This window comes from Daucus carota, chromosome 2 (genome assembly GCF_001625215.2).
Source record: "Daucus carota subsp. sativus chromosome 2, DH1 v3.0, whole genome shotgun sequence".
NCBI lineage: Eukaryota > Viridiplantae > Streptophyta > Magnoliopsida > Apiales > Apiaceae > Daucus > Daucus carota.
The window spans coordinates 11,192,182-11,206,221 of NC_030382.2; positions in this window are offsets into that span (position 1 = coordinate 11,192,182).

Here is a 14,040-nt window from a genome sequence, read left to right on the forward strand (position 1 = left end):
CATGCTCTCTAAGCCAAGCACCAAGATGTCTCCAATCATGATTACCCCTAAATAATTTACAACAAAAGCAGAACACTTTATCAAGTTCTTTGGAATATACAAGCCAATCCCTATCACATTTTTCTCCATTTGCTAAAGTTCTAGTATACAATGCAGAAAAAAGACATCGAGAAACATCATTTCTAGGCCTTTATATATAAACCCATCTCTTTTTGGACCATTAACTACTAAAACATCAATCATTTTTGAATCAAGGGACTCCCAATTTCTAGGATCAAATATATCTTTCATAAAATCTGCACCAAAATTCACATCAAGTGTATTATCTATTTTATCATTAACATTTTCATTATTATTACAATCACTAGATAATTTCTCTTCACTCAAAATCAAATCCCTCTCAATATTAAGATCAGTTTCATTCAAATTCTCATCCTTATAAACCTCGATATTTTGATTGTCATCAAGTTTTTGAGATTTTTTAATTATAAAATTATCGAGAGATCCTTTCTGAGATTGAACCAACTCTTCATCTTTTTTTCTTTTTCTTTTTCATTTTTCATATCCAGATGCTTGTTTTCTAGGAAGCATGATAAAAAAAATTACAAATCACTGCAATCAAACAAATAAAGAAAATAAAATAGAAAAGAAAATGATCCAAAATAAAGATTGAGAGCAGAATATGGATTTGATAGATATAACCTGATTGGAGGCTTTTAAAAAATAAAATTCAGACGATTTCTACATCCATTTGATGAACACAGGAGCTTGAAATCTTTGATGGAGTGTGGAGAAGAAATGAGATGATAGTGGACAGATGAGTCACTAAAGATAGGTTTGCCGATCAAAAGTTTTGTTTTTTTTGGCGAAGTTAGAATAAAATATGTGTGTGGAGTTTAACTGCTTGTACTAGTATGTGAGGAGAGAGAGGGAAGAAGAAGAGACATTCACGGTTGGGTTTTGGGAATTGATTAGTGTTTAAATAAAATAATGGTAAAAATTAAAGAGATATTAATATTATATTACATTTATCATGAGTATACTAAAAGATAAAAGGAAGTAGTCATAAATTGAGGCCCCTAAATTTGCATGGGCCCTGTGCTGTTGCACTTGCTCAAAATCGGCCCTGAGTTAGACAGTTGTGTTCTTAAAATGGATTAAGTTGATCACAAGGTTGCATATTAGGATGTTAAGTTGCATATAATGTTGCAAATGTTTAATAAACATTATAATACTAACATGCAACAAAAAATCAACTAGAACTACTAAAATGTTTAAGCCACATATAATGTAATTTAAACAACTGTTTGTTACAGATTATTTATGCAGTATTTGGTGAATACGAAGTAGATGCATGTGTTGTTGAATGTTAAGCTTTATATATGTTGTCAATTGTTGAGATTTTGTCTTTTTAAAGTTACAGATCTATTTATATATTATGGTGCATACGAGGTTCTCTTCGGTGTCTTGTTGTCCTTCAGAGTGTGCAACTGCTTCAAATGGGAAATCTAAGATGACCCCAAAGGAAGTTGATATGATAAACTCAAACTTAAAAAGGAAAGGCAAGAGGGTGAACTTTACAATTCAAGATAATATGATTCATGTCCTAAGGTACTGCATTCTTTTCACATACTAGTATGATATTGATTATGTATTTGTATTAACTATTTTATATTTTACAGGGGATGCAATATGTTATTCATGTGAAAGAGCACTAGTCAACAAAAATTAACACAAATAACAAGTATGATGTTGATAATCAGGTGCATCCAAAATATAATATTTTGTTTAAAGCTACAGTTGATATTGGTTTGAGAACCTGCACATGCAATAGGTTTTAAATGGACCAGCTTCCTTGTACTCATGGAATTGTTGTTTTACAAAAGGTTAATCATGAACCATATGATTATTGTTCACCACATTAGAAAAGGGAAGCAATGGTTCATGCTTATGAAGAGACAGTGTTCCTTGTTGGTCACAAAGACACCTCCACAAGGACAAGTAAGAGTGGGCAGACAAAAAAAAAAGAAGATGCAAAACTCTTGGGAGATAAATGGAAAACAACATGAACAAGTCAAATACTGGAATTGCAATCAATATGGACATAATAGAAGAACTTGTCGAAATCTTCCACTCAGAATTGCTTGAACTACTATTTTTATATATTTGACTTTGAAAAATATTTGTTGTTTGATTGAGGTTAAGGTATAAAGTGGCATTGATAACTTAGTTTCAGTTGCATTTTGATCTAGTTGATTTTTGTTGCATATTAGCGTTATAATGTCTATTAAACATTAGCAACATTGAATGCTACACTATATGCAACTGTCAACCCTAATATGCAACATTGTAATCAACTTTACTCTATTTTCAAAATCCAAAGTGCAGCTTCATTGCGGGGCCAATAATCCAAATGAATTCAATCTTATCATGTCTTTAGATAGTTCTTGGTCCATGTCTCGTCTCGAAGTCATGCATTGGCATGATATTACTTATAAGTTAGTCCATACTCAAAGTCTTAATTTGGTATCCAAGAACGTATAAACCTACAATGCAACAACACATGCAACTTAATAATATAATATGCAACATTATATGCAACGGGTTTTATATCAACTTGCCCGCCCATCTCGCCAAAAAGACTCAAGTAGCACATAGGTCTCCACGACGACTCAATTAAAAGACTAATCATTTATATAATATCCCGCCATTATCTTTTTAAATTTTTTTTAATGGCTGTGGTGACGTTGCAGTAGTCCATACGGGAAGATGGTGTGACATGACAGTGTTGACTCTAACGGCTAATATGACCAAGTCCCCTTATATATACACATATAAACACAACGGCTATGTTTAGCGTTCATCAACCATACACCAAAAAATCTTTCTGTCTATAGAAAATCTTTTTAATTCCTTTCACAGTTAATATCAGGAGCCAACAAAACTCGAAACCCCCATGTCGGTCATGTCGAACTCGTCGTTGTATTGGCAACCATGTCTACCCACAACGTGGTCGTATGTGATTTTGGCTTTAACGCTTGACTTCGAACCTCGTGGACTGCCAAAAAATCAGGGAGACGTTTCTAGAGTTGTGTGAAGAACAAGGTTAGTTTTTTTTTGTTATTAAACTAATTGTTGGTAATTAATTTGTTTAAATAAATTAGTTAATCTCCTTTTTAGGATGAAAACAGCTGTAATTTTTTCATGTGGATGGACAGAGAGGTGTGTGAAGGAGCAAGACTGTAATAAGCGAGCTCAAACAAAGGACAGTGATGCTTGAGGACAAAATTTCGAAGCTAGAGGGGAAGCTATGTAAACAAAAAAAGAAGACACAGTTGCTAAAAATCCAAAAGTAAGCTCAGAATTTTTTATTAATTAGTGTGTTATTGTGTATGCTAGCAGTGATTGTGATGTTAGCTGTGAGGAAGGAAATTACTAGTAGTAGAATGGACATTTATTTTGAACTATTAAATGTAACTAGTAAACATATTAAAGTAGTGAAAAATGACTTCCATAATTGTCAAGCAAAACCAAATTTTCAAGCAAAGGAAATTACATTTTGTCTGAGCAACATATTGTCTGAGCAAATGAAAGATAAGTACCAAAAGATACCATGATGTCTACAGAGTAATAATTAGCATCATAACTTAGCAAAATAAGTACCAAAAAATAGTCTACTCAAAAGTTTGCATTTAAAATAATTAAATAGTTAAGGATCCAGGATCAGGATTGGTATTTTTCTTGTTGGACTTGTTCTTCTTGAAGGTTACCTCCCTCAACCTAGGATTCCTCCCAGGAGGTACTACTGCTCCTTCCTCACTGTAACTTTCACTTTCACTTTCAGAGTTTCCATAGCCTTGTTTGGAGGAGTAGTCCAAACCCATGAGCTCTATCTTGATTCACTGTAAACTGCATCATACCCTAGAGGTCCTAAAACCTTGTACATAAATTTAGAAGGGTCACTGGACTCTGCAGGTGGAGGTGGAGTTGGATTAATCTTAGAAGCCTGAGTTGGAATGACATCTGGAGCACTCTGTGACCCTCTTGGTTCACAACTGGCTGTGGCCTTCTAACATGCAACTTTTGCCTAAACACATTTTTGCCACCAGTTGGTAGTCTTCCCATCCCCAACTTTTTCCTTGTAAACACTTTGACACTAGAAGGTCCTCCTCTAGTTGCTGCAGTGCTTTAAGTCACTGTATCACCTTGGTCCCACTGGTTCTCACCTCCTTGATTTCACCAACTTCATTCCCACCTCACTGATTCTCACCAACTTCATTTCCACCTCCCTGATTTGCTGGGCATTTGGGTCTCCTGTGGCCAGTCTGCTTACAGATGATGCAGTGTTGGATTCTTCCTGACCTAAACCTTTGCACCTTTGGAACATCTGTCTCAACTGGATTTTTTTCCTTCTTGCTGCTGCCACACTCCAATTCCTTCCTCCTACTCAACCTCTTTGGTCTGCCTCTCAGTTACTTAGGGATCTCTGGTGGAAGGAGTTTCTCTAGACTGTGCTCTTCCTAGTAGCCCTCCCCTTTGAGAGCCTCAAGGTTGTAACTGTAGGAGGCAAGATACATGTCTCTCTCAAAATATTCAGAGACAAAGTCACCTGGATGCATCTTTCTACCATGTATGGCAGCAACTGCATGTGCACATGGTATGCCTTTAAGATCAAAGACCCTACAGTCAAGCTTTTTTTGTCCAAATCCACAGTGACAGCTTTAGTGCCACTTTTAACCAAGTACCTAGTTGCTCCTTCCCATGATGCTCTCCACTCCTTTGATTGTTTGACATATATGTCCAGTTGCTTCTTAATCCTAGGATATATATGCATATCACTTACTATCATCTCATCTCTTTTTTCCCTAATTCTTTGCATCAGCTTGAAATGTATTTCTTGCATCATGGTTAACAGTGGCAAGTACTTAATATATAAAGTACATATTGGATTATAAATAAAGGATAGAAGTACATTTCACTAATAACATAAATAGCACATTAATAAAAGAATCAGGAAAGTACCTTTCATTAATAATCCATGAGTTAAAGCACACAGACATGTTACTTTCAATGTTGTCAGCCTTAGGAACAGTGGAAATATGAGCTTTTGTCCACAATGCAGGGTCTAATTTTTTGAGCTGGTCTGTGCAGGTTTGCATAGCTTCAAGATTTGTTTCATAGCATTCTGATGAGCAACTTGATGTGTGTTACATGCAGCAATCCAAAATTATCTCTTTAACAATGTTGAAGGATACCTACATTAAGCATGATAGGGACAATACATTAAAATAATGTTGAAAGGGACATGACATTATAGTTTCAAACTTAACAACTTCCGTAAAAAAAATTTAAGCGGATAACGGCGGGATATTAGATAGATGATTAGTCTATTAATTGAGTCTCCGTGGAGACCTATGTGCTACTTGAGTCTTTTTGACGAGATGGGTGGGCAAGTTGATATAAAACCCTATATGCAACTTGGTACCCTGATACACATATTGGTTTATAATATGCACACACTTAGTTTCAAGAAAAATTACTTAAGATCATCTATCTTAAAACTCACCCCTCTCATTCAATAGATGAATATTCATATTAATTAAACTACCCACTTATAGTTGTAAATTGTTAAAATTGCTACTATGCAACTTAATAATCCAATATGAAATAGTATATGCAACTTATCAAATAACTATGCAACTTCAGTATCTTTAAAAATTTATTATTTTAATATGGAACTTGTCAACCTAATATGCAACATATTATGAAACTCAGTAATATGATATAAAAAATTATATGCAACTTGGTGCCCTGATATGCAACTAGAAACCGAATACAAACTTAATAATTTTTAAACGAACCAAATCGTATGTTTTCAAACCGTATCAGTTACATAATTCAATACAAACTAGTATCCAATGAGGCCACCCTTTCATTGAAGCATTTAATGCAACAAAGACGTATAAGAAACACCCATCCACTCCCACTTTAAAACTAACATTTGGTCCTGGATTTTTATGATGCAACATATACAAATAAGACACCAGTTGAGCATAAAATTCATTTGCGTTGCCTCTAACAATCTCTTGCGTTTTTCCTTAGATCTCCAAGCTTTCTTGTACTTCAGTTGCACTTTATAATCATGCTTCATGTCTTTTATTATATCTACAACTGAGTATATTTTGTTTTGATATTGGTGTATTTGTTTTTTATGATGTCTGCAATGATGGTTGCAGTGGCTTGTCATTGATCTTTAAATCTTAACTCTAGATCACAGGTGGTCAACCAAATTCCGTATTATGAATTGACTTATTTGCCCATTCCATGATGCTCGCATCATCTAGCTGCAGTTTTTGTTGAGACAAGCAACCAAATACTCCTTCTGGCAAGACTTCTTAACATAATACTGGAAATTATTACGAATGGCATAATGACGCAAAACTATCTTCAGTGTTTCTCTATCTTTGTATATTTGATCCAATTCTATGTGTTCATGTTGCTTGTTGCTAATGACAAACTTCTTCTCAATATGAGTTGCATCACCAATATTTTTAAACATGTTTGAGATATCCAAAAGTTGCCTAGATATGAGTTCTACATAGTCAAATAATCTGCAATCATTTCGCCATCCATTTTAGTAAGTTAATTTGATGTTGCATCTTCAGGTTTCACTGCTTCAATACACACATAATCACTTGTTGTTCCACTCCTACTTGACGTGATAGTGTCTTGAACATTATTTTCTCCGTTTGTCAAACACAGAGGATATCTTGTAAAGTCTAGTTCTCTTTTCTTCAACTCAATATAAAACATAAGTTGATAATCATTAGCAATATCAAATGGAGGATAATTATCTCTAACTTGATACTCGATTTTTGTTGTAGATGATTATGGAGAAAACATCAGTTCATTGAGAATAAGTCCTAGCAAGTTATTATAAGTGCTAAGTGCAGTTTCTTGGAATCAGCAATCCGCAGACCTTAAAGTTGATGTAGTTTTGAATTTCATTCCATTGGCCACCATGTTGTACAATGACTGTGATATTTACCATCATTCAAAAAATAATATCAAAAATCAATACCCAATCGCAACTACAATCAATATATAGCAACTATACCAACTCAATTTTAAATTAGAATAGTCAAATTTAGCAGCAACTCAATTAGCATGTTAGGTGGATTACAATATGATAAATTAGAATAAATCTTAATTAGAACTGCAATCAACCAATTTCAACAACATCAACTATAGTAGCTCAATTTTGAATTATCGTAATAAACTTTAGCAACTAATATGGGTCATAAATAATATTTAACTATTATTAGATATTAAAGGCCCAAAAATTTGAAAGCCCGGTTAATTAGGGCCTGAGACACTTAAATATTAATTAATTTCGTAATTAATTAATAATGTCCACAAGCAGGTCCACGATTGAGCTACTTGGACTGTCAAAATCCAAGAATTGAGCTTCCAGCCCACTCGAGGCTGGAATCCAGTAACCAGCCCTGTCAAGGCCCGGATGCACAAATCCTACTCCAAGTAGGAAACTGAATAGAAGGCTCTAGAACCTCAGCGTTCTACGAGTATTCTAACTTTTCAACGATAAACATCTAGTGTTCTAGATAAATGTCAATTTTACAAGATAAGAGTCTTATCTTATCACAAGACAAGAAGCCTACTTCTACAAGGTTTCTAATACATGGAATCACACTTCCATACAGTCTCTAACACCGAGACATCTATATAAAGGGCTCTAGCCCTCCAAACCAGAACTACGTTCAGACTTGATTCTTCTCAGAGCAGAAGATACTTAGGCATCTCGAATCTCGAGAACAGTCTTAAAAGCACGACGCTTCACCTTCATTTTTTGATCCATAACATTTGGCGCCGTCTGTGGGGTGAAGACAACAACCATGGTTAGACCCGCGAGATTACGCTCAGAAGTCCATCCTCCGTCAACCGGAGACAACACTGCAACCCAAAATCCACCCTCCACTCATGTCACCGCTGGAACCTCCACTCAGCCAATTCCGCTCTCCACCCACACGGCTGGAACCTCGAATCCAACTATCATCGCTCCCCAATGCTCAGCTCCGATGATATTCCAGCACGTTGCCCCCTATGACTAGCCTCGTGGCAACAACCACCGCTGGTGGAACTCACTACTCAACAGTCATGACGACCACAAGAGGACAAACAGATGAGTATGAAGTTTACACAGACAACGACTCCTCTGAAGAGTCGGAGAGGGACTATGATATTCCCCCACGTAGAAGGAGAGACGGAAACCAGGGCCGAGATTCCCGACATCATACTAGACGAAACAATCCTGAGTCCCGAGGACCTATGCATCAGGAATATGAAGCCAGAATTCGCCTTCGAACATCAAATCGAACAATTAAGAAGAGACATGGCCACCCACCAAGCAAGGCAGCAACCTCCCGAACCGAAGGTTGAAACCCCTCAGAACACAGGTATGACACGAATCCATCTATTGCCTCCCGGTGATCCAGACAATCATGTCCCACCATTCACTGAGGAGATCATGGCCGCAAGGATTTCCCGGAAGTTTAAGTTGCCCACTATCAAGGCGTATGACGGAACGGGTGATCCCGCTAATCATGTACGGACCTTCATGAATGCACTGTTGTTACAACCAGTCACAGAGGCCATCAAGTGTCGAGCTTTTCCTCAAACCTTGAGCGGGATGGCACAACACTGGTTAGTCGTCTACCCCCTAAATCTATATCTTCGTCTGCTGATTTGAGTCGAGCTTTCATAGGTTAGTTCATTGGAAGTAAGACCCACGCCAAGAGTTCAGCTTCGTCGATGAACCTTCACCAGGGCAGGAATGAGTCCCTTAGAGATTATATGAACAAGTTCACCAAAGAGGCTCTCAAGGTCCCTGATTTGGACCAAAAAGTAGCAATGATAGCCCTACAACAAGGAACCACGGATGAAAATTTCTGCCGATCACTAGCCAAGAGGGCCCCTGGCAATATGAATGAGCTCCAAGAAAGGGCTAGGAAGTATAACAAAGCTGAGGAGAGTTTGAAGAAATCTCAGGTTGTCCAAGGACAAACCTCGAACCCTAAGAAACGTGGAAACGACACCGAGTACAATGCAGATAATAAGTATTCAAAACCCGGAGATGATGACAAGTCATCCACGAAGAGGAAATCCGGACCGAGGTTCACCGAATATGCAAGGCTGAATGCCCCAAGAAGTCAAATTCTGATGGAAATTGAGAAGGAAGGAGGAGTTCGATGGCCGAAGCCTATCAGAACTGATCCTGAGAAGAGAAACAAGGATCTATACTGCAGGTTCCACAAAGATACGGGACACAAGACCGATGATTGTCGGCAATTGAAGGACGAGATTGAGTTTCTAATTCGGAAAGACAAGTTGTCTAGGTACACCAAGGAGGGTGATAAGAATCCCCGAGGCAATGATAATCGAGGGAAAGACAGTGACGACAGTGATAGGAGGAATCAGCCTCGAGGGCCTGTGGTTAATGTAATCCCTGGAGGACCAACCGCTGTTGGCACATCTAGTAACTCGAGGAAGGCTTATGCCCGGGAAGTGATGAGTATTGTTGGAGGACCCCCGATGAGGGCGAGAATTGAGCTTCCTCTGACTTTTGATGATTCAGAACTTGAAGGGGTAAAGTTCCCCCATCACGATCCATTAGTAATCACACCCGTGATCGGGAATTCATCTGTGAAGAGAGTCCTTGTGGACAATGGGGCATCTGTTGATATACTATTCCATGACGCTTATGAGAAGATGGGATATGCTGATTCACAATTAACACCTTCAGATATGCCTATATACAGTTTTAATAACGCGGAGACGAAAATTGAAGAAATGATCCAACTACCGGTAACAATGGGAGCCGAGCCTAGACAAGCCACATGTATGTTGAACTTCTTGGTTGTTAAAGCCTCATTAACCTACAATGCTATCCTTGGAAGAACAGGGATACATTCTTTTAAAGTAATTCCATCCACTTACCAGTTGAAGATCAAATTCCCAACTAGGAACGGAGTGGGAGAAGAAATAGGAGATCAAAAAATAGCTAGAAGTTGTTATGTGGGGCCTTTGGAAACCGGAGGAGTCGGGGGCAATTTATGCCTATTGAAGATCTAGATGACAGGGGAGAGGAGGAAAGAAAAGGCAAGCCTGCTGAGGACTTGGTCCCTATCGCCCTATATCCTGATGAGCCGGAGAAGGTTACCTTCAGTGGGGTTTCACTCCCCGGGGACTTGAAGGTTGAGTTTGTTAAATTCCTGGGAACAACCGTGATGTCTTTGCTTGGACAGCTGCTGATATGCCAGGTATTGACCCCTCCTACATGACACATAAGTTGAATGTTAATCCTGATAGGAAGCCGATACAGCAGAATAAAAGAACTTTTGCACCTGAGAGGCAAGAGGCCATCAGACAGGAGGTTGAGAAATTGTTGGAAGCTGGGTTCATAGAGGAGATTCAGTTCCCAGAGTGGTTGGCAAACCCGATCATGGTCAAGAAAGCTAATGGGAAGTGGAGGATGTGTGTAGACTTCACGGACCTCAACGATGCTTATCCAAAGGACTGCTTTCCTCTTCCGAGGATTGACACATTGATAGATGCCACTAATGGCCACGAGATGTTCAGTTTCATGGATGGTTTTAGTGGATACAACCAGATCCGGATGGACAAAAACGACGTTCCTAAGGTATCATTCATCACAGACTTTAGTATATTCTATTACTTAGTTATGACCTTTGGTCTTAAGAATGCAGGAGCCACGTATCAGCGGTTGGCAAACAAGATGTTTAAGCATCTGATTGGGAAGATCATGGAGGTCTATGTTGATGACATGCTAGTCAAGAGTTTAAATAAGGCTGACCACCTCGAACACCTTAGTGAGGCCTTTGAAGTCCTGAGGATGCATAAGATGATATTGAATCCAGCTAAGTGTGCCTTCAGAGTTGGATCAGGCAAGTTTTTAGGTTTGATGGTCTCCAAACGTGGAATCGAGGCTAACCCCGACAAGATTAAGGCTATCCTCGACATGGAACCACCTAAGACCATAAGGGATGTTCAGAAGTTTACTGGAAGGATTGCAGCCGTGGGGCAATTTGTATCCAAGTCTGGAGACAAGTGTTTGCCTTTCTTCAAGGCACCCAAGAAGGTCAAGAACTTTGAATGGACAGAGGAGAGCCAAGTGGCCTTTGAGGAGTTGAAGAAATACATGGCAGAGCCACCTCTTCTCTCGAAGCCTGTGGATGGTGAAATTCTATATGTCTTAGTTTGTGAAGACGAGAAAGTCCAGAAACCCGTCTACTATGTTAGCAAGGTTTTGCATGGAGCAGAGCTCAACTACTCCGTGATCGAGAAGTTTGCGTTGGCTATAATTACAGCCTCGAGGAAGTTGAGACCTTACTTCCAATCTCATAAGATTGAAGTCTTGACTGACCAGCCCCTTCGTAACATAATGCATAGCCCGAAGGCTAGTGGAAGATTGATAAAGTGGGTAGTTGAACTTGGAGAATTTGATATTCGACACAAGCCCTGGATGGAAATCAAGGCTCAAGCTCTAGTTGACTTCATAGTTGAATGTACCATTGACAACCAAGAAGTCGGGGGGCAGGAGGAGAAGGATAAGATGGATGAGTCCAAGAAAGTAGAGGAGCCTATAGAACAGGATCTGTTCTATAGGCTCGTACCTCTGTCCAAGAAAGTCGTATGTGATTCCTTACTTTAGATGTTTGAGGCCGGATGAGGCTCGAGAAACCTTGAGAGAGGTTCACGAAGGAGTGTGTGGACAACACCTTGGTGGAAGGGCATTAGCACACAAGGTCACCCGCCTCGGATTTTATTGGCCTGACATGTTGAAGCAAGCTCAGGACTATGTCAAACGGTGTGATAGGTGTCAGAGGTTTGCACCCATTGTACGTCAGCCCCCTAAGATGTTAACATCCATCAATTCCCCGATTCCTTTTGCTATGTGGGGGATGGACATCCTAGGGCCCTTCCCACTCGCTAGTGCACAGAAGAAGTTTTTGATAGTTGCGATCGATTACTTCACAAAGTGGATTGAGGCCAAACCCCTAGCCAAAATAACCACGAAGCAGGTTGCTCAATTCTTCTGGGAGAATGTTATATGTAGGTACGGTATACCTCAAGTCCTGGTTACTGACAATGGAACACAGTTCAACAATGATGAGTTTCAAGGGTACTGCAGGGACTACGACATTAAGTTACGATTCACCTCGGTAGCACATCCACAAGCCAATGGACAAGCTGAAGTTGCGAACCGAATAATTCTCGATGGACTAAAGAAGAGAGTTGAGAAAGCTCAAGGCGCATGGGCAGAGGATATCCTTCCGATCCTATGGGCTTATCGAACAACCTGTAAGGTCACTACCGGAGCCACTCCCTTTCAGCTAGCCTATGAAACTGAGGTAGTGGAGCCCCTCGAGGTCACTCACACTTCCCCAAGGATCGAGCAATTTGACCCACCAACCAACGAGGATGGAATGAGGTTGGCTCTTGACATGATTGATGAGGTCCGAGACCAAGCTCATGCGAAGATAGTGGAAAACAAGAAACGAGGAGAAAGACCTGCATCATGTTTGGAATCTCTTAAATATTATTGAATAGTTAAAACAACACGCAATAGAATCTGAGTTAAAAGCGTGAAAGATTTTCATTATAAACACAGTGTACACAACATGATAGATTCAAAAAAAAACATTACATTCATCGATACGAACTAGGATATTCTCTGACATTTTTTTTTGTCATAAAAACGGTTGTATTAAACCAAATCGAAAGTTACAAATCCGGATGGACAGAGTTTCCTTCGTTCAAGAAGGTATATCATCTAACCGAAAGTATGTAAATACTCCGGACGCTTAGATAACATAGCCTTTCAAGTCAGAAGAGATAACCCACAAAAAAGGGCCTCGTTAAAACCCCTCAAGAGTAAAACCCTGCGGGGAAAAACTCAAGGGGGAAAAAGAGTGCCCTACAAAAATTACATTGATTATAAAACAGACTAAAAATAGATGTCTTCTTTAATAAAACACCCATGAGAGGTCCCGCTATCAATATTTTTCCACTTGCGTACCCTGAAAAAATACAATACAAAAAAGAAAATAATAAGTTCATACAGAAAATAAAACTATCTAAAGCAACAGAGAAAAGAATCAACAAACTCATAATTAAAATATAATATAAATATTAAAGAATAAGGAAAGTAAAATAAAACTAATTTAATATAAATTTTTAAAAATCTACACCAAAGAGATAGTGAGATCTCTTTGGGTAGATACCTAATAAAATAATACATAATAGAATTTAAATCTCAACAGATAAAATCAAAAAATATTAAAATTTTAATAAGAAAGTATAATTAAAAACTGAAAACATATCTAACCATATATATTTGAATATAAGACAAAATTTTGGCAAACAAATGTATCCTGATAAATCATATAAAATACTAACTAAAAATGGATAACAAAAAAGAAAGGAGGAATAAATTGAGATAAATCAGCATTAAAACCACGATTTGTTACCCAATACATCAGATAACAATCAATTTTTATAAAACTGAAGCATAAATCGTGCACAATATAAGTCAAAAATATTTTTCGGTCAATCTTGAAAACAACATGCATTAAAGAATAATTAAAATTAATAAAGCTAAAACGTAAATCAAGCCTAAATATTATACAAAGATATCATGAGTTACCACCATCGAGTTACCACCACCGCTGACCGCCGTGAACCATCGTGGACTAGGTTTTGGAGAAGAAAAATATAATTTGGTATTCACCAACATATAATTTGGTATTCACCAATAGCCATAGAGGTACAAAACCACAAAGGGTACATCAAATTTGATCAAGAAACTAACATAACAAATTGCATATAACTGTAATACTTGTTTAAGGACGGGATAGCCAAAAGAAGTCTGAAAAATGAAACGAAATTGAGATTTCCATCAACCCCTGTAATACCTGTTTAATCGGGTCAGATCAAAAATTA